The following is a 22,980-nucleotide window of genomic DNA, read 5'->3' as shown; positions in this document are numbered from 1 at the left end:
AATAAATTTGGATTTATCTGAAGAAGCAATAAATTTCAAAGCCAAAATTATTGCTTCTGCTTCAGCAGTAAAGATCGATGCATCAGATGGCAAACGGAGAGTTGCAGCTCTGTCCCTGAAGACAGCAGCAGATGCAACTCTGTCACCATCTTTTGATCCATCAGTATAGACAGTTGAAAAATCTGAATAATTGGCTTTGATTTCAGCATAGTGTTGCTGAATTAAAAGAGGATTTGTTTTATTTTTATTGTGTTCACGGAGATCAAATATCATTTTTGGTTTGGGAAGTTCCCATGGAGGACATTTGCAAGTTTCAACTTGAGCAACAGATTTTAAATCAAAAGAAGCTAAATGTGGTTTTAAACGTATACCTAACGGAGGAATTTTATTTTCATGTTTTGCAAAAATATCTTCATAAATTGGATTAAATACACAGCTGTAGGCAGGATTATCTGAGAAGGCTTTTAGTTTGACAGCATATTGAAGTCCAAGCTTCAAACGTCTGCTGGAGAGTGAGTGCTCATCAGCCTCTACATACAGACTCTCAACTGGTGAGGTTTTAAATGCGCCAAGACAGAGACGCAAACCCTGATGATGCACAGCATCGAGAATCTGTATGTAGGACTTCCTTGCAGAGCCATACACTATAGAGCCATAATCTAGTTTAGATCTAACTAGAGATCTATATAAATTGAGTAAAATGTTGCGATCAGCACCCCAGTCGGTGCTGCCGACAACTTTTCAAATATCTAATGCTTTTAAACATTTCGATTTTAACATTTTGATATGGGGTAGAAAGGTTAACTTTTTATCGAAAATTAACCCAAGAAATTTGGTTTCATCAACCATTTTAATTGGGTTGCCGTACAAAGTGAGTTCTGGAACAAGATGCAATTTCCTTTTGTTACAAAAATGCATCCCGACCGTTTTTGAAGTGGAAAATTTAAACCCATTTTCCGAGGCCCATTTTTCAATTCTTCCAAGACATAACTGTAATTGTCTTTCTATGTTATTCATATTTTTGCCTCTATAACATATTAAAAAGTCATCAACATACAATGAACCTTCAATATTACTTTTTAAAACTTCAACAAGGCTGTTGATTTTAAGACTAAATAATGTAACAGATAAAATACTGCCCTGAGGGACACCCATCTCTTGATCATACAGATCAGACATGGTTGAATTTACTCTAACATTAAATTGTCTGTTAGATAGAAAATTCGAAATAAAATTTGGCATATTGCCTTTCAACCCCATATCAAAGAGATCTTTTAAAATACCATACTTCCATGCAGTATCATAGGCTTTTTCTAGATCGAAAAAGACCGACACTACATGTTCATTTTTCGCAAAACCATTACGGACAAATGATTCGAATCGAACAAGATGGTCAAGAGTACTGCGACCTTGGCGGAATCCACACTGGATATGGGCTAAAAGCCCATTGGATTCCAGGAATCAAACAAGGCGATCATTGACCATCCGTTCTAGTGTTTTACAGACACAATTGGTAAGAGCAATTGGCCGATAATTAATAGGATCCGTGTGATCTTTACTTGGTTTTGGAATAGGCACGACGGTTGCAAGCTTCCAGATTGATGGTAAATCACCAGATTCCCAGATGTTATTCATAAGCTGCAAAAGAGCTTCAAGCGAGGAAGCTGGCAAGTGTTTTAACAGTTGGTAGTGAATTTTATCAGGCCCACAAGCTGTATCATGGGCTTTTTGACAAGAGATGTTTTAAGTTCTTCAAGAGAAAATAGTTTATTATAATTTTCACCATTTTTTGATTTAAAGTTTAATTTAATTTTTTCTTTTTGTTTTTTCTTTTTTTTTTAAATCTTCCCTGTAGTTGTTAGAAGAAGAAGATTTCGCAAAAGTTTCACCAAGCTTGTTGGCAATATCCTTTTCAGATGTTAATAAGTCATTGCCATTTTTTAAATGTTTAACTGTCGCTTTAGAATTTTTACCTTTTATCTTTTGTATCATGTTCCATACTTTTGTCATCGGAGTGCGAGATGTTATCTCCGAGACAAATTTCTTCCAAGACGTTCGTCGTGCTTGCCTACAAGTCCGCCGTGCCTTAGCGCGAAAAACACGGAAACTACTCAAGTTTTCCGTCGTTGGTTGTTGATTGAACCGTCTTTCAGATTTTTTACGGTCCCCTATTGCTTGATCACAAGCATTATCAAACCATGTTTTGCTGGGATGCTTCGGATTTGCCGAGGTCTTAGGAATAGTTCTGTCAGCAATTGACGTTAAAACTGTATTAAAAGTTAAAATTGGATCTTGTACAGTCTCAAACATCTTTGACTGAAGTTCCGCTTGACAGAGATTCTCAAACAAGGACCAGTCCGCCTTGTCAAGTTTCCAACGTGGTACTCTCTGTTGGGCAGAAGTAAAAAGATGTTCAAGTACTATTGGAAAGTGATCACTTCCACATAGATCATCATGAACACGCCATGAATAATCCAGAAGAAGAGAGGGATCGCAAATAGTGATATCAATAGCAGAATAAGACCCGTTTCCAGGATGAAGATAAGTATTAGATCCATCATTAAAAATGCATAATCCTTCTTGAGAGACAAAGTCCTCAATGATCTTACCTTTGATATTATGAGATTTGCTTCCCCACAAGGGGTTGTGGGCATTGAAGTCGCCCATAAGTATAAATGGTGAGGGTAATTGATCAGTGAGGTTTTTGAGTTTAGCTTTATCTATAATTGAATTGGGTGGAATATATATAGAACATAATGTAATTGTTTTATCTAATGATAAACGAATTGCAACTGCCTGCAGATCCGTGGTGAGTTGGACTGTGCTATGAATGACGTTGTCCTTCACAAAAATGGATGATCCGCCTGCAGCACGTTCATCTACCTTAGAAAATGTGCTATACATGTTGTATCCTTTTAAAGATACATTGTCACTTTCTTTTAAATGAGTTTCTTGAAGACAAAATGCAGTAGGTAAAAATGACTGAACAAGAAGCGTTAACTCGAGAAGATTTATTTTAAGACCTCGGCAATTCCATTGGATGATATTAGTCATGATTTGTTAATAGACGGGCGAATGCTATAGAGTTTGCCAGCATTCTAATTTCGCTCACCTTGAGATTGTAATCTTTCGGGTGGCGGAACACTTTCGATTTCCATTTCTGATTCGTCGTTAAGTGTTGAAAATCTGTTGTGTGAGGAGAGTCGTCGATCTCCAGGACCATGCGCAGCTGGTTTTACTCCGCCTCGACCCCTACCCCGCGACCTCGAATCAGAAGACTTCTGAGAGGATGTATTTGCTGGCTTCTTTGGGACATCCTTCTGTTCTGGAGAACGAAGAGGAGACGGGGCTTTAGAAGACTTTGTACTTGATGCAGAAGATAAACTAGTTTTATTAGATGCAGATGAAGGAGGACTATTGGAGATGGAAGAATCATCTATGTCACTGGGAAGATCCCAGACAGATTCACCGCCCCAACTGTCTGATTTAACTGTATCTTTTTTATTTGATTTCTTTTTTTCATTTTTTTTAGATGATGACATTGAGCTCTGTAAGGAAGATTGAGTTGACCGAGTACTGGTTTTAGAAGGTGTTGGTTTTCTTGGAATCAATATTTTATCGTTAGGTTCTGTTTCAACAGGCAGCATTGTAAATGTCTCAGCATCAATTGGCCAGGTCATGCGAGTTTGTGTATGCTCGTGACTGAATGAGCGGACAACTTTGCTGGCGTACGATGGTCTGTTCGAAACAAGGAGATCATTCGAAACAGAAGCTATCTGTTTAGCTTCTGGGTAACTGATGTTTCTTTCTGTTTTAATTTTGATAATATTTTTTTCCTTAAGGTAAACAGGGCAGTCCCTAGATGATGAAAAATGGGATTCACCACAGTTTACGCATTTAGAAGATTCAGAGCTACAGGTTGTTCCCTCGTGTCCTTCGTCAGAACACATGAAGCATCTCTGCGTACCACGACATTGTTTGCTTCCATGACCAAACTTTTGACAAGTGAAGCATCGAATTGGGTTAGGGATAAACCTGTCAACTCTGATTCCGATGCAAAATAAAGTAATAGATGGAGGAGGAGTTGGAGTTCTAAATGTCAAAAGATATGTATTTAATTTGATTATATTTCCATTCTTTTTTATTTGAAATCTAACAACATCAGTTACACCTTGGCTTGAAAGTTCCTCACAGATTTCTTCCACGGTAAGGTCACCAAGGTATTGACTTCTGTCTCGAATGATCCCCTTACAGCTGTTCAAACTGTTGTGATGAGAGGCAGAAACAGGAAAGTTTGTAATTGTTGTCAGTGTAAGCAAATTTGTTGATTGACTTTTGTTGGAACATTCAACCAACAAATTGCCTGATCTCATTTTTGAAACTTTTTTTACAGTACCAGCAACGCTTTGAATTTGTTTGTGAATCACGAAGGGAGATATTTTGGAAATTGGTTTTTTCATCTGTTCCTTTTATTACAATACATCTGGGCAAACTGTCATCTTCCTGACAGGGCACTGAATCATCACATTTTCTTTTTTTATGTATTAAAGCTGATTTAGAGGGTTGGTTTTGTTGTGCCATAGGAAATGAGAAAGATTCACCATTCTTGTCATCCACCCACCTCGGAGTGCCTACAAGGGCGATGCTGTGTTTCCGTGGCGAGCCGGGGTCAAGTGCTAATGCTGAAAACGAGCTCCAAGTATAACATGTATAACGTAGCTAGTCCCCAAAATTAGCACCCAAGATCCACTGCGGAAAGCACCAGATGTTCCAAGAATAGTATACTCAAGCAGAGCGTATCCATCAAGCGAAATAGAAAGCGTACCACTTGATTGACCCATGAGCCATCGCCTTCTTCAGTTATCCGAAATATAAATAGCTTAATTTAAAACACATGTGTATATAATGAAAATTGTTACGAGAAAGCTTATTGTTGTGGATTAACTGAAGGGCTCGACATGACCAGCCGATTGATCGAACCGGGTCCATCCGACCTCCCGTTTAGATGATATTGGAGCCAAAGCAGCTTATTTAACTATAGTCTCGTCCGTCCGGATATGTTCTGACCGTAAGGAGTCTGGCTACAGCCCTCATCTGCAAGGATCTCGTCAACCACCGACACGGGTAGCAACCCACGGCCAACGGGTTGGAGAGCCTATTTTATTCAAAACATCGGGCAACTCGTACGATGTTCGGATCACTTTAGTCTGGTCTCTAACCTTCGACCTGTCCAGCATGGGTAACCCTACCAGGAGACGAAGCTCCAACTGGCATAGCTCTTGGGGTCACTGAGACACGCAAGCCCCCCGACCACGGCAAGGATAGCGATCCACCAGGGGGAGTAAACTAAAGAGAAAAGTAAACTAACTTATGAGGGATTTACTTGATGTTGGGTTTATTTGAAAGAGAGAAAAAAATGACGAACAATATGAATTGCTATCTTAGACTTGCATTACTGGTGGTAATTTTTACATTTGAAAACCAATTTTTAGAGGCATTTTTCAGTACAACCTGGAAAATTGGCAAATAATCTATTATTTTACAGAATGAATATTTATAGAAGTTTATTCTCTTGAAAACCATCTAATTGGCTACGTAAAATAAGCTTACAATTTTATCTAAACCTTTTCTTAATAACCCAAAATTTCTTTTGAAAATGGTAACAGGAGAGACAAAATATTGTACCACCTATCAAAAAATGTTTCAAGATATTCTTGCATGACATTATTAAGATTGCATCTTTTAACATGTTGTTCTTTAAGTACTGTTTGTTTTGATTTGCTTATGTAGAGAGTTATTTGAATAAGTAACTTTTAATAAATTTTTCAATTTCAAAATTCGACATTTTTTGAAAATGACCCATACATAAATTTCACTAATGTCACGTGATTAGGAAACTCCTCATTCATCCGCCATCTTGTAGGTCAAGCTATTCGAAGCGTTACTTTGTTTACAAGTATCACCGTCATTTACATATCGATATGTATAGATGTGGTTTCGAAGGCACGATATCTAGAAAAGTTAAAGTTAATAGACAATAAAGACCCGTACTTGATTCCAAAGAAAGAATGATCAAAAAGATATCCAGACATGATCAATTACTTAGTTAACACTGTCAGTGTATATACTTTGAACGACATGAAAGCCTATAAATCCTTGGAATCATACAACCAAATGGGCTGCGGTTGGGTTATAGAAATTAGACTTATAACTTTTGGAGAAAAGTGCCTTGTGTCTGCACGAGTTCGACATTCCCAGAGAATAAATGAAAAGCCCCTTCATTCGTGGTTGATGGCTGAGAATGGAGGAAATATTCTGACTGCACCTGTTTGGCAGGTCTAGGAGAACGCTGTAGTCATGTAGGAGCACTGCTCTTTGCTATTGAGGCAACAAAGTTAAAAATATTCCCAAACAGTGACACAGGTAAAGCCACATTGGTTGTTATCTTCAGCTGTACAGAAGGTAGAGGCGAAGCCTGTCAAAGAGATCTACTTTAAGTCGGCTAAGTCTAAGAAAAAGCAGCTTGATACAGCTATAAATAATAGTAACAGTGCAGGAACCACCACTACAGACTAAACAACAGAAAATACCACCACCTAGTGACGATGAGCTATCAAATTTCTTCAAGGGTCGTCACGAAACAGGAACACAAATTTTGCTTTTTCTCGTTCCACAATATGCTGTGTTTTATAAACCAAAAGCCTTGGTCAAAACATTTACTTTGGTATTGTCTGAACTTAGAGAAGAGAACTTAATAAGTGTTCAAAAGGATACTTAATGACACATTGCGAAGAGATTTTTAGAACTTAATATGTAAGTGAGGAGGAAGCAATAAATGTGGAAAAGGCAACGAAAGAACAGTCTAAATGCAGAGAATGGCACCGTTTTAGAACTGGAAGAATCACCGCATCTAAAATGAAATCGGTTTGTCATTTATTAGCAAAGAAACCAGCGCAGAGTTAAATACAAATCTATTTGCTATCTTTCAACAATCAAATTTAGCAATAAAGCTACTCGGTGGGGTTGTGACCAAGAAAAAAATGCCCAACAGAAATATATTGACCGTATGAAAGACAACCATGAAAATTTTGAAATGAAGGATAGTGGGTTAGTTTTAAACTCCAAGTGTCCATATCTTGGAGCATCTCCAGATGGAATAGCCAATTGTGACTGCTGATGCGTGATTTGCATCGAAATCAAATACTGCAAGAGATGTAAAACTGGACGCAGCACCAGATGAGCGAGATTGTCTTGAAATGCGTGATGGTAGATTAGCAGTTTTATTATCAGGTCCAATGTCAGTCTGTAAAAAGGAATATTATGACTTTATTGTTTGGACTGAAGCAGATTTTCATGCCGAAAGGATAGAAATTGATAATAACTGTTGTGACTCTCTTCTGGTTAAATCAAAATAGTTTTTCTCGAATGCAATTTTACCTGATCTTGTTGGAAAACTTTACTCTAATCCATCAGTTGATACATCTGTAAACACTGGTCAGAGATCAAGCTTTAGCAGCCTGCAGTAGCGTCCTATTGACAGATACCCCTGTAAATGTTGATAATTCGATTATTGATGTGACAATTCAAGAACTAGATCAAGTAGATTGATCATTTGCATTTGTCACAAGGAATATAATCCTGAGAAAGATGATGTTATTGGCTGCGACAATGAAAATTGTCATTACATTTTGTTCCATTTCAAATGTGCAAAAATCAAACGTGTACCTAAACATGCTAAAGGAGATTGGATGTGTCCGACTTGTCGAAAGCTTATAGTAAAAAAATAAAATTCTTGTTTACAGTATGTAAAATCTTCCTACTTCATTTTTTTTTTTAAATCAGTGTATTTTGCATCAAACAGCAAGTTGTAAAATAAATCGTTTGGGTGACATGTGACGCCTTTAACCACATCATTTCGTAAAATAATACAATCAACGCCTTTATTAATTAGTCAATTGTTGACTATAGCTATAGAATGCATGGCTATTTGAGGCTATGTCCTGTCGCAAATTTGATGTTTTTTTCTTAAATGATATTATACTTCTGTACATTCAGGTCTATATATTATGTACATGTCACATTTTGACCAGTTTTCAATTTTCATCAGAATAAAATACCCTTTTTTTCTTTCTGAGAAGGCACTTTTCAGTCATGGCAACACACGTTACCGTTTCCATGGCAACCAAGAATGATAAACAGTTTCAGATGTTTTGTGGAACAGTACTTAATTATTTACAAAACACAGAAAAGGCAAGCAAATGCATGTCCTGCCCTAGAATGGGAATATTTATTGGACTTACAGTTTGTTATGAGTTATTCCTAAGTAAAGATTGAAAAAAAAAACAGATTGGCAAGAACCATTATTAACCTGGCCCCTAATTTTCATGCCATCTGGTGAGTATTAATAAAATAGTTTAATCAATCTTTAAAACATAAAAAAAATAAAATATATCATTTAAACTATAAAAAAAAATAAGTCCTAATGTACAAGTCTTGAAAAATTTCATTAACATAAAGTACACCATCAAAAATTAAAATAGTTCTTTATTCCATAATTATTAACTTTGACTCATTAACATATTTAATATAACAATAAATGCTTCAAAGCAAATTCAAGGCAATTTCCATTATAATAAAAATTACCAAGGTCATACTGCCAGACCGCTGGTGACCATATCTCTACTCCGCAGTCACCTTTTTAACACACTTTTTGTTTAGTTTATTACTATTAACACAATTATCATTTGATTTAGTCAACACAGTATATTTAAGAACAAATAAGTTAATATGTCACTGTGTGTTAGTCCAACACTTGTACTTGTTGTCCGCTTACATCGAAACATCAGCCCCTCATTCACTTACTGTCGATCGGAAGAAGTAAAACATTATCATATTTCCATTTCCCTTGGGGAAAATCAGCTTCCACGATAACAATGTTTAAACGATTCCATTTCACAACTCATTTGTAATATAAATAATACAAACGACAAATTTTTTTTCACATTCCGCGTGCCAGGTCGTCCGGTATATTCCGAGACTATATATTATAAAACCGACAACTTACTGCTATCTTAAACGCATTTGTCAAATGGCTTAAAACGTATTTAAATCTCCATTTAACTTGAATCGTAGAAAACTACACTAAACTTTATTTGTTAATTAATCGATTAAGTAAGTTTTGTCAAATGATCGGTTGCTCCTTGGCTGATTGTTTAAATTGTCATTTTGAGACATTGCCGGCAAACTCATTGTATTATGTAACGTTATGGTACATCTTCTTCATACCGTCTGATCGGGCTGAATTGGATATTACTGAGGCGGGTTATTGATGGTGTCAACATCACACAGATCCCCATGGGTGACTGGGGAATAGAAGTATGGTCACCATTGGTCTTCCTCCGACCGGCAGTAAAACCCTTGCTAAAGTGGGGCGTCTGTTTGGCTGTGCGGGATGTACAAATTTGCAGCCACGTCCGGTCAGAATGGGGACGTTAAATTCGATGCCTCGTGTAAAGAGAGTGCCATGCTCTTTGCACGTTAGGAACCCTTGCAACAACTCTTTGAGGGGTCCGTAGGTGACCTGTTACAAGGCTAAATTTCTGTCCCTATCCAATATACCCTCATTTCCCGTGGCAGTCTAAATTTCTCCGACCTTGATCCCGGACGCCCCTATTACAGAACCTACTTATTGTGTTTATTGTTAATTTGTTCTCGTCCCCCAAGGGTGACTGGGGAATAGATTGATTGATTGATTGATTGTTGTTTGCTTTACGCCGCATTAGCACAGAAAGGCTATATCGTGGCGAGAGCTAATTCGAATATTATAACAATTTAAGGTATATTTTTAAAATCAGACAAAAGGTCTTTCAATAAACTAAAATTCTAGACTAAAGCAAATTGATTATTTACAAATAAAAATCAACACTAAGATAACGTGATAAAAATTAAAATCGTTTTAAATATAACAACATTTTTATATTTTATAATATATTCCAATTTCTTTTAAGAATGAAACAATATTTGTAAATTGAATATTATTAAATAAATCATACATATTATTGACATTGAAATGCTTCTTCCGAATATCAGCAAAGTCAATACAATTGATTAAAACATGTTTAATAGTATACTTGCAGTTACAAGGTATACATTGTGGTTCTACTTCATTTTTTAAAAGATATTCGTGTGTTATTCTAGTATGACCAATACGACATCTAGAAATAACACACTGATCTTTTCTGCACATAAAATTATTGAAAGGTTTACATAAATTAGGTTTAATTTCATGTAATTTATTACCATCTTTTTTACTCCATTTATTTTTCAATATATTAAAAACATATTCTCTAATATTAGATTTAAAATCGGTATATGGTATATCACAGTTAGATAAAGGGTCACCAAGGGCATTCTTTGCCTCAAGGTCTACAGCTGTGTTTCCAAGGATTCCAACATGACTCGGCACCCATAGAAATAATATTTCTTTAAGAAGAATTTTTAAATTCCTCATTACATATAAAATTTTGAGAATTGTTGGGTTTTTAATTTTAGTATTTTGTATAGCTTGTAAGCATGAAAGGGAATCAGAACATATAATAAATTTGGATTTATCTGAAGAAGCAATAAATTTCAAAGCCAAAATTATTGCTTCTGCTTCAGCAGTAAAGATCGATGCTTCAGATGGCAAACGGAGAGTTGCAGCTCTGTCCCTGAAGACAGCAGCAGATGCAACTCTGTCACCATCTTTTGATCCATCAGTATAGACAGTTGAAAAATCTGAATAATTGGCTTTGATTTCAGCATAGTGTTGCTGAATTAAAAGAGGATTTGTTTTATTTTTATTGTGTTCACGGAGATCAAATATCATTTTTGGTTTGGGAAATTCCCATGGAGGACATTTGCAAATTTCAACTTGAGCAACAGATTTTAAATCAAAAGAAGCTAAATGTGATTTTAAACGTATACCTAACGGAGGAATTTTATTTTCATGTTTTGCAAAAATATCTTCATAAATTGGATTAAAAACACAGCTGTAGGCAGGATTATCTGAGTAGGCTTTTAGTTTGACAGCATATTGAAGTCCAAGCTTCAAACGTCTGTTAGAGAGTGAGTGCTCATCAGCCTCTACATACAGACTCTCAACTGGTGAGGTTTTAAATGCGCCAAGACAGAGACGCAAACCCTGATGATGCACAGCATCGAGAATCTGTATGTAGGACTTCCTTGCAGAGCCATACACTATAGAGCCATAATCTAGTTTAGATCTAACTAGAGATCTATATAAATCAAGTAAAATGTTGCGATCAGCACCCCAGTCGGTGCTGCCGACAACTTTTAAAATATCTAATGCTTTTAAACATTTCGATTTTAACATTTTGATATGGGGTAGAAAGGTTAACTTTTTATCGAAAATTAACCCAAGAAATTTGGTTTCATCAACCATTTTAATAGGGTTGCCGTACAAAGTGAGTTCTGGATCAAGATGCAATTGCTTTTTGTTACAAAAATGCATCCCGACCGTTTTTGAAGTGGAAAATTTAAACCCATTTTCCGAGGCCCATTTTTCAATTCTTCCAAGACATAACTGTAATTGTCTTTCTATGTTATTCATATTTTTGCCTCTATAACATATTAAAAAGTCATCAACATACAATGAACCTTCAATATTACTTTTTAAAACTTCAACAAGGCTGTTGATTTTAAGACTAAATAATGTAACAGATAAAATACTGCCCTGAGGGACACCCATCTCTTGATCATACAGATCAGACATGGTTGAATTTACTCTAACATTAAATTGTCTGTTAGATAGAAAATTCGAAATAAAATTTGGCATATTGCCTTTCAACCCCATATCAAAGAGATCTTTTAAAATACCATACTTCCATGCAGTATCATAGGCTTTTTCTAGATCGAAAAAGACCGACACTACATGTTCATTTTTCGCAAAACCATTACGGACAAATGATTCGAATCGAACAAGATGGTCAAGAGTACTGCTTCCTTGGCGGAATCCACACTGGATATTGGCTAAAAGCCCATTGGATTCCAGGAACCAAACAAGGCGATCATTGACCATCCGTTCTAGTGTTTTACAGACACAACTGGTAAGAGCAATTGGCCGATAATTAATAGGATCCGTGTGATCTTTACTTGGTTTTGGAATAGGCACGACGGTTGCAAGCTTCCAGATTGATGGTAAATCACCAGATTCCCAGATGTTAATCATAAGCTGCAAAAGAGCTTCCAGCGAGGAATCTGGCAAGTGTTTTAACAGTTGGTAGTGAATATTATCAGGCCCACAAGCTGTATCATGGGCTTTTGACAGAGATGTTTTAAGTTCTTCAAGAGAAAAGAGTTTATTATAATTTTCACCATTTTTTGATTTAAAGTTTAATTTAATTTTTTCTTTTTGTTTTTTAACTTTTTTAAAATCTTCCCTGTAGTTGTTAGAAGAAGAAGATTTCGCAAAAGTTTCACCAAGCTTGTTGGCAATATCCTTTTCAGATGTTAATAAATCATTGCCATTTTTTAAATGTTTAACTGTGGCTTTAGAATTTTTACCTTTTATCTTTTGTATCATGTTCCATACTTTTGTCATCGGAGTGCGAGATGTTATCTCCGAGACAAATTTCTTCCAAGACGTTCGTCGTGCTTGCCTGCAAGTCCGCCGTGCCTTAGCGCGAAAAACACGGAAATTACTCAAGTTTTCCGTCGTTGGTTGTTGATTGAACCGTCTTTCAGATTTTTTACGGTCACCTATTGCTTGATCACAAGCATCATCAAACCATGGTTTGCTGGGATGTTTCGGATTTGCCGATGTCTTAGGAATAGTTCTGTCAGCAATTGACGTTAAAACTGTATTAAAAGTTAAAATTGGATCTTGTACAGTCTCAAACATCTTTGACTGAAGTTCCGCTTGACAGAGATTCTCAAACAAGGACCAGTCCGCCTTGTCAAGTTTCCAACGTGGTACTCTCTGTTGGGCAGAAGTAAAAAGATGTTCAAGTACTATTGGAAAGTGATCACTTCCACATAGATCATCATGAACACGCCATGAATAATCCAGAAGAAGAGAGGGATCGCAAATAGTGATATCAATAGCAGAATAAGACCCGTTTCCAGGATGAAGATAAGTATTAGATCCATCATTAAAAATGCATAATCCTTCTTGAGAGACAAAGTCCTCAATGATCTTACCTTTGATATTATGAGACTTGCTTCCCCACAAGGGGTTGTATGCATTGAAGTCGCCCATAAGTATAAATGGTGAGGGTAATTGATCAGTGAGGTTTTTGAGTTTAGCTTTATCGATAATTGAATTGGGTGGAATATATATAGAACATAATGTAATTGTTTTATCTAATGATAAACGAATTGCAACTGCCTGCAGAAACGTGGTGAGTTGGACTGTGCTATGAATGACGTTGTCCTTCACAAAAATGGATGATCCGCCTGCAGCACGTTCATCTACCTTAGAAAATGTGCTATACATGTTGTATCCTTTTAAAGATACATTGTCACTTTCTTTTAAATGAGTTTCTTGAAGACAAAATGCAGTAGGTAAAAAAGACTGAACTAGAAGCGTTAACTCGAGAAGATTTATTTTAAGACCTCGGCAATTCCATTGGATGATATTAGTCATGTTTTGTTAATAGACGGGCGAATGCTATCGAGTTTGCCAGCATTCTTATTTCGCTCACCCTGAGATTGTAATCTTTCGGGTGGCGGAACACTTTCGATTTCCATTTCTGATTCGTCGTTAAGTGTTGAAAATCTGTTGTGTGAGGAGAGTCGTCGATCTCCAGGACCATGCGCAGCTGGTTTTACTCCGCCTCGACCCCTACCCCGCGACCTCGAATCAGAAGACTTCTGAGAGGATGTATTTGCTGGCTTCTTTGGGACATCCTTCTGTTCTGGAGAACGAAGAGGAGACGGGGCTTTAGAAGACTTTGTACTTGATGCAGAAGATAAGCTAGTTTTATTAGATGCAGATGAAGGAGGACTATTGGAGATGGAAGAATCATCTATGTCACTAGGAAGATCCCAGACAGATTCACCGCCCCAACTGTCAGATTTAACTGTATCTTTTTTATTTGATTTCTTTTTGTCACTTTTTTTAGATGATGACATTGAGCTCTGTAAGGAAGATTGAGTTGACTGAGTACTGGTTTTAGAAGGTGTTGGTTTTCTTGGAATTAATATTTTATCGTTAGGTTCTGTTTCAACAGGCAGCATTGTAAATGTCTCAGCATCAATTGGCCAGGTCATGCGAGTTTGTGTATGCTCGTGACTGAATGAGCGGACAACTTTGCTGGCGTACCATGGTCTGTTCGAAACAAGGAGATCATTCGAAACAGAAGCTATCTGTTTAGCTTCTGGGTAACTGATGTTTCTTTCTGTTTTAATTTTGATAATATTTTTTTCTTTAAGGTAAACAGGGCAGTCCCTAGATGATGAAAAATGGGATTCACCACAGTTTACGCATTTAGAAGATTCAGAGTTACAGGTTGTTCCCTCGTGTCCTTCGTCAGAACACTTGAAGCATCTCTGCGTACCACGACATTGTTTGCTTCCATGACCAAACTTTTGACAAGTGAAGCATCGAATTGGGTTAGGGATAAACCTGTCAACTCGGATTCCGAAGCAACCTAAAGTAATAGATGGAGGAGGAGTTGGAGTTCTAAATGTCAAAAGATATGTATTTAATTTGATTATATTTCCATTCTTTTTTATTTGAAATCTAACAACATTAGTTACACCTTGGCTTGAAAGTTCCTCACAGATTTCTTCCACGGTAAGGTCACCAAGGTATTGACTTCTGTCTCGAATGATCCCCTTACAGCTGTTCAAACTGTTGTGAGGAGAGGCAGAAACAGGAAAGTTTGTAATTGTTGTCAGTGTAAGCAAATTTGTTGATTGACTTTTGTTGGAACATTCAACCAACAAATTGCCTGATCTCATTTTTGAAACTTTTTTTACAGTACCAGCAACGCTTTGAATTTGTTTGTGAATCACAAAGGGAGATATTTTGGAAATTGGTTTTTCATCTGTTCCTTTTATTACAATAAATCTGGGCCAACTGTCATCTTCCTGACAGGGCACTGAATCATCACATTTTCTTTTTTTATGTATTAAAGCTGATTTAGAGGGTTGGTTTTGTTGTGCCATAGGAAATGAGAAAGATTCACCATTCTTGTCATCCACCCACCTCGGAGTGCCTACAAGGGCGATGCTGTGTTTCCGTGGCGAGCCGGGGTCAAGTGCTAATGCTGAAAACGAGCTCCAAGTATAACATGTATAACGTAGCTGGTCCCCAAAATTAGCACCCAAGATCCACTGCGGAAAGCACCAGATGTTCCAAGAATGGTATACTCAAGCAGAGCGTATCCATCAAGCGAAATAGAAAGCGTACCACTTGATTGACCCATGAGCCATCGCCTTCTACAGTTATCCGAAATATAAATAGCTTTATTTAAAACACATGTGTATATCATGAAAATTGTTACAAGAAAGCTTATTGTTGAGGATTAACTGAAGGGCTCGACATGACGAGCCGATTGATCGAACCGGGTCCATCCGACCTCCCGTTTAGATGATATTGGAGCCAAAGCAGCTTATTGAACTATAGTCTTGTCCGTCCGGGTATTTTTTGACCGTAAGGAGTCTGGCTACAGCCCTCATCCGCAAGGATCTCGTCAACCACCGACACGGGTAGCAACCCACGGCCAACGGGTTGGAGAGCCTATTTTATTCAAAACATCGGGCAACTCGTACGATGTTCGGATCACTTTAGTCTGGTCTCTACCCTTCGACCTGTCCAGCATGGGTAACCCTACCAGGAGACGAAGCTCCAACTGGCATAGCTCTTGGGGTCACTGAGACACGCAAACCCCCCGACCACGGCAAGGATAGCGATCCACCGGGGGGACTGGGGAATAGAAGTATGGTCACCATTGGTCTTCCTCCGACCGGCAGTAACACCCGTGCCAAAGAGGGGCGTCCGTTTGGCTGTGCGGGAATCACAAATTTGCAGCCACGTCCGGTCAGAATGGGGACGTTAAATCCGATGCCTCGTGTAAAGAGAGTGCCACGCTCTTTGCACGTTAAGAACCCTTACAACAACTCTTTGAGGGGTTCCTAAGGTGACCTGTTGCAAGGCTAAATTTCTGTCCCTATCCAATATACCCTCATTTCCCGTGGCAGTCTAAATTTCTCCGACCTTAATCTATTACAGAACCTACCTATTGTATTTATTGTGAACTTGTTCTCGTCCTGAATATGCATGAAATATTTGCCACTGGACGTTAAGCAACCAACAATCAATCAATCAATAATTTGTTCTCGTCCTGAATATGCATGAAATATTTGCCACTGGACGTTAAGCAACCAACAATCAATCAATCAATCAACATCACACAGGTAATTTTAAAGTAATTTTGTCGTTAATAGGATGCTAAAATGTATTCACGGTATATGTAGTAAAATATTCATACTTTATGACGGATCAAACTGTAAAAATACCATAGAATATGCCCCTAAAGCATGGTTAAACCATGAAAATCCAGAGAAATGTCATGTATCTGCATACGAGAAGGTATGAAATTGTTAATAAGTATAAATAATTAAAACAAGAGTATACAACTTTGTACACATACATATGCATGATGAGTTGAACAGTAACATCATATCCAACAACTATCAGGTGTTAAGATAGAAAAAAAACTCCACACTGGCAGTTCCTAGTAAGGGCATTTCATCTATATGCAATGTTGTATGACATTTTATTCAATTGATTACTCGTGTCATGAAAAAGGTCTCGAATTTACAAATGTTGAAAATAGGGTACATGTAACTATAAAATTAAGAAAACGTGTCCATAGTTCACAGATGCCAGACTAGCACTAATATTGTCCATGTTCGGTGAACCATGCATTTGGGATAAAAACACTAATATTACATTGTGTACATACAATTAAGAAATATCATACCAAAATGAACATATGTTGCTTCATTATACCAATATACATTAAAACCTTGACAAAAGCTTTAACCTGAGAATGGACCATTTTTATTACATGATCACATAACTAAGTTCAGTGAACCATACAATTGAGGCAAAAACCATAACTTACCATGCAATTTAGAAAGATACATGAATATATCAGAAGGAAAAGGTGAACTAAATTTCAAGTTGTTGTGTCTGATTCACCCCACCGACATAATGCTCTAGTGATTATTTATATGTCACTCTTATTTAAAAATGTATGCCATGTTAGATAATTATCAGTCATTACATGCAATATCAAAGTAAAATAGCAATGTTATTTACAACAACAAATTTGTCAGATATATATTATATTTATTTGCCTGTTAAGGATGTCCGCTATTCGTTTTTTGCCAGGTATTCAATATCCGTGTTTTAATGCATTGTATGAAGTTTAATAAAAAAAAATTGCATACTTACCCCTTCATTATACCAATATACCTTAAAACCTTGACATAAGCTTTAACCTAAGAATAGACCATTTTTATTACATGATCACATAACTAAGTTCAGTGAACCATACAATTGAGGCAAAAACCATAACTTACCATGCAATTTAGAAAGATAAATGAATATAGCAGAAGAAATAGGTGAACTAAATTGCAAGTTGTTGTGTCTGATTCACACTGATTCATTGCATGTAGTTTCATAAAAAAAAATTGCCTACTAACCCCTTCATTCTTATCATAATATTAGTGCAAATAGTTTTAAAAGCCATTTTTGAAAATCTGATTAAGTCCTTGTTATTTTTTAAACTTTTTAAAGTAAAATGGTGCCAATGTGAAATGTATGAATATTCTTGAGAGAATCATTTTCCCGCAAAATTTCCAATGGTTGACGTCTCAAATAGTTATCAAAGGTACAAGGCGAGACTTGCGTTTTGTCTTCATAAGACTCATCAGTGACGCTCAGATCAAAATAGTTGTAAAGCCAAACAAGTACAAATTTCAAGTGCATTGAGGACCTAAAATTCCAAAAAGTTGTGCCAAATACGGCTGAGGTAATCTATGCCTGGGATAAGTTACATCTCAAAACAAGCGAAAGGACACTTAATTTTCATTCTTGTAATTGAATATTGTCAATTTTTACAAGTCTTTTAAAAAGGGTATCGAACATCCTTAAACGAATTGTATGTTTCAAATTTCTAGCAAAGCATATCTCATTATGTAACTGATAATTTTGTAGTATAAAAATCACAGACAAGTGATAAACACAATTGAGTTGTGAAAACGTATAATTTTGAAATGCACAGTATTTATAACTAGATATTCTAAATTTCACAACAAGGTATGTCTATTAACTGGTCTATTTCTACATATATACAGTAGTTTGATCTAGGTTTAACGACTATGTATAAAGTCCTTGAATATACTCAACAGGTCATTGTTCATTGTTTCTAGATTCAATGTCTCTTTGTTTTCTAGTTCTGTTTTTTGGCGTCTTATCCCGTCTCTTGTTTCTTGAGTATGGGATACTGCCTTCGTCCCTGTTTCTGTTCGGCCGATTTGTTTTTGTACTAGTATGAAGCAGAATTCATTCAGAACCTTCTAAAAGACAAAAAGAAAAAGCACCTTGCGAAATTCTTTAATTTTACTTTCCGATATATTGATGATGTTCAATCATTGAATAACCCATATTTCAGCCAATACTTACATCTCATATATATCCCAGTGAACTTGAAATTAAGGATACTACTGATACTAGAAGGACTGCTTCATACCTTGATCTTTTCCTCAATATTGACACAGATGGAAGACTTCACACTTAAATCTATGATAAACGGGACGATTTCAACTTCCCAATTATCAATTTCCCATTTCTCAGCAGTAAAATACCCTCTGCCCCTTCGTATGGTGTTTACATATCTCAATTGATACGTTATTCTCGTGCTTGTTCACACTATACGGACTTCATATACATGAGTGTGCTCCTTACACAGAAACTGCTCCAACAAAGTTATGAGGAGGACAGATTAAAAATTACACTCCGTAAATTTTACGGACACCATCACGAATTGGCTAGTCCATACGATGTGTCTTTGTCCAAACTAACTGAGGACATTTTTTACCACGTGTTAGATTGTGGTTTGTCATTACGTCGTCTGATCATTTAATTACCGAACGTGACTGTTTTGTTGAGTGTGAAACCGCATTGCTATAAGACGTGTCACTGTACCTTTCTATCCCAAATTCATGTATTTAATTTTGATGTTATATTTGTTATTCTCGTCGGATTTTGTCAAATGTCTTAACGTCTTTTCTGTTATAATCGTGTGTTATGGTAAAGATAATTAATCACCCCCTTCATTTATTAGATTTTAGTTTGGTTCAACGAAATTTATACGATATATTTGGTTTACAGTTTGATTCAGAAGAAACACCGACATAGCTAGATAATACAATTAATTATCTAATTACTACCACATTTTGATATTAATAAGTATAGTAATTTTCATTGTTATTAATAAATGTAATGTCAGGATAACAAATCTAATCTTGAATCAATCCTAATCCTATCTTATTTTTGGGAAATATTTTTACAAATTCAAATGTGACGTCATTTTGTGTGTTGATGCTTTGGCTAACTCGGCTGTGTATTTTTATATGTTGGATTAAGTTGTTTTATGTAATGTATCCGTTTATATTCTGTAGTTAGTCCCCACTTCGGTTTTATCATGTTTATCTATTATATAGTCATTTTATAAAATTTACTGTTTGCAAAATTATAAATTATTCTAAATAATAAGGATGTTCTTGTCCCAGGCAGAAAACCCTGGCCGTGTTGGGCGCAGCATTTTGGAAGTTTTGGTCCTCGGTGCTCTTCGGCTTTGTACTTGTTTTGGCTTTCGAGCTTTTTTTCATCTGAGCGTCGCTGGATGGTCTTGTGTGGATTGATTGATTGTTGGTTGCTTAACGTCCAGTGGCAAATATTTCATGCATATTCAGGACGAGAACAAGTTCACAATAAATACAATAGGTAGGTTCTGTAATAGATTAAGGGATTAATGTAGGAGAAATTTAGACTGCCACGGGAAATGAGGGTATATTGGATAGGGACAGAAATTTAGCCTTGCAACAGGTCACCTACGGACCCCTCAAAGAGTTGTTGCAAGGGTTCTTAACGTGCAAAGAGCGTGGCACTCTCTTTACACGAGGCATCGGATTTAACGTCCCCATTCTGACCGGACGTGGCTGCAAATTTGTACATCCCGCACATCCAAACGGACGCCCCACTTTAGCACGGGTTTTACTGCCGGTCGGAGGAAGACCAATGGTGACCATACCTCTATTCCCCAGTCACCCTTGGGGGGGTCTTGTGTGGACGAGACGCCCGTCTGGCGTATTGAATTTTAAGCCTAGTACCTTTTGTTAGCTATTATTCGTGTGTTTCTTTGTCCTATATGTTCTCCCATTTATTTGTATTGTGGTCCTGTCATGTGATGTTGTCGTTTTGGTGTTGTGTTCACGTTGCCATTAAAGCGGGAGGTTTGGCATGCCACAAAACCATGTTCAACCCCCCATTTTTTTTCTTAAAATGTCCTGTACCAAGTCAGGAAAATGGCTATTGTTATATTATAGTTCGTTTCTGTGTATGTTACATTTTAATGTTGTGTTTTTGTTGTGTCGTTGTTCTCCTCTTATATTTGATGCGTTTCCCTCAGTTTTAGTTTGTAACCCGAATTTGTTTTTATCTCTATCGATTTATGAGTTTCGAACAGCGGTATACTACTGTTGCCTTTTTCGGCCCGCTAATGCTCTCTTTGTCTGAACGGGATTTATGCCTCATGTCCGTAATACACATTCTCAGTTTTAATGTATATTCCTCGTTAATTTTGTTGGCATCTTTGGCTAATTTAGTCCTCGTCTCTTCACTTGGTGGGCTACTAATATCAAAGATTGACATTCCTGTGTTTAACACTGTGCTGATGGCGGAATTTAGTTCTTGCACACGGGTTCCTAATACATTAAGCACCGACTGTTATGCCTGTTATTTTGCCTCTATAACACAGTTATCAATTGGTTCTTTTAGAGCATCAAAGTTCTCTTTGTTGCCATAGTTTTGGCCTAAACGAAATGTTCAAGCACGAGAAATTGTCACTTTCTCCGTCACATTTCATTTTTTGAATCAGTGTCAGAGCGAAAATCGTCGTGTCATTCAGTTTCCTGACTTCTGATGTGGCGTCTTCCACAATTTCAGAATCACCGACCGCATGGCTGCATATCATCATCCATCGAGTCTAAGCTATCTGTATCAATGTCGTTGTCTACATTGATGTCCATGATTATTGTATATGTAACAGATAAGTAGCATACATCCCTATCTATGGGGGCATGCATGTATCACCTTATTAGTGGTAATAGGATCATATAATAAATATCACATTACCATTGATGCTCTATATTGTCACATATTCTGTGAAAATATTGTTGTCAACCATTTGGATGAAACGGAATTATTATTATCATTTAAATATTTTAAAAAATGAAAACAACACGTTTAATAATTTCATGCGTCTGAAGCGCTTTTCTGGATTTACCTTCATCAGGAACGCTCAAAGCCAAACATTTGAAATCCGAGGATGTATAAGTACCGAAACAATTACTTAATTAATTACAATGACCATAATCTTGATATAGAATATGATTCAACATCAACCGTCCGTTCTATACATGTATTTTATTATTTTATTTTATATTTATTTGTCAATTTATTGTGAACGCATATATATATAAGTTATTTAATTAATTTTATATAGTAGATTTGCATAAATAGATACTAAAAAAGAACCAATACTATATCTGAAACTTGTTTTTAATCCATATAACTCTGTCGTTTATATTTATACATGAAATTTACAGTGTATAGAGGATGTCCATTGTAGTATGTATATTGATTGACTGTTGGTTGCTTAACGTCCAGTGGCAAATATTTCATGCATATTCAGGACGCGAACAAGTTAACAATAAATACAATAGGTAGATTCTGTAATAGATTAAGGGATTAAGGTCGGAGAAATTTAGAATGCCACGGGAAATGAGGGAACATTGGATAGGGACAGAAATTTAGCCTTGCAACAGGTCACCTACGGACCCCTCAAAGAGTTGTTGCAAGGGTTCTTAACGTGCAAAGAGCGTGGCACTCTCTTTACACGAGGCATCGGATTTAACGTCCACATTCTGACTGGACGTGGCTGCAAATTTGTACATCCCGCACAGCCAAACGGACGCCCCACTTTAGCAAGGGTTTTACTGCCGGTCGGAGGAAGACCAATGGTGACCATACTTCTATTCCCCAGTCACCCTTGGGGGGTGTAGTATGTATATACAGAGCATCAATTTTGTATCGTTGAAAGGTGAACATGACATTAAACTTAATCCTTGATCAACCGACTATAAAAAGCACTCAACGTGAACCTTTTGATCTATTTGTATAGATCAGACATAATGGGTTGAAAATTGAAGGGAAAATTAGTAAAGATCAAATTATGCACAATAATCATAATTACAAATACAATGAAATAAACATAGATATTTCATGAACATTCACAAACGTCATATATTCTGTATCACAAAAATATATATACACACATATTTTTACCAATTGATAGCCACTTGCCTGTCTTGTATAGCAATACGTAACCTTGCATTTCTTTCGTTAATGTGTTTAACAAACTGTGATGTAACATGGTGTACAGTTATTATTACAAATTCTTCCTTCATCATTGCTGTCGTTTCCTTGGTGTTATGCTGAAGTCCTACATAGCCATGGGGATGTAGCGGACATCTATGCTTGCCTTGATGATGATTGCAATTTTGTCCTTCGCATTATCGGTTTCGCATGATAATTTTACCAAATCTTCTTTTTTCGCAATTTAATGGTTTTTATAATAGGTTAGTTGATTGATTGGTGTTTGCTTTACGCCGCCTTTGCGC

This window comes from Mytilus californianus, unplaced genomic scaffold (assembly GCF_021869535.1).
Source record: "Mytilus californianus isolate M0D057914Y unplaced genomic scaffold, xbMytCali1.0.p SCAF_12, whole genome shotgun sequence".
Taxonomy (NCBI): Eukaryota; Metazoa; Mollusca; class Bivalvia; order Mytilida; family Mytilidae; genus Mytilus; species Mytilus californianus.
Note: the sequence above shows the minus strand (reverse complement) of the source record.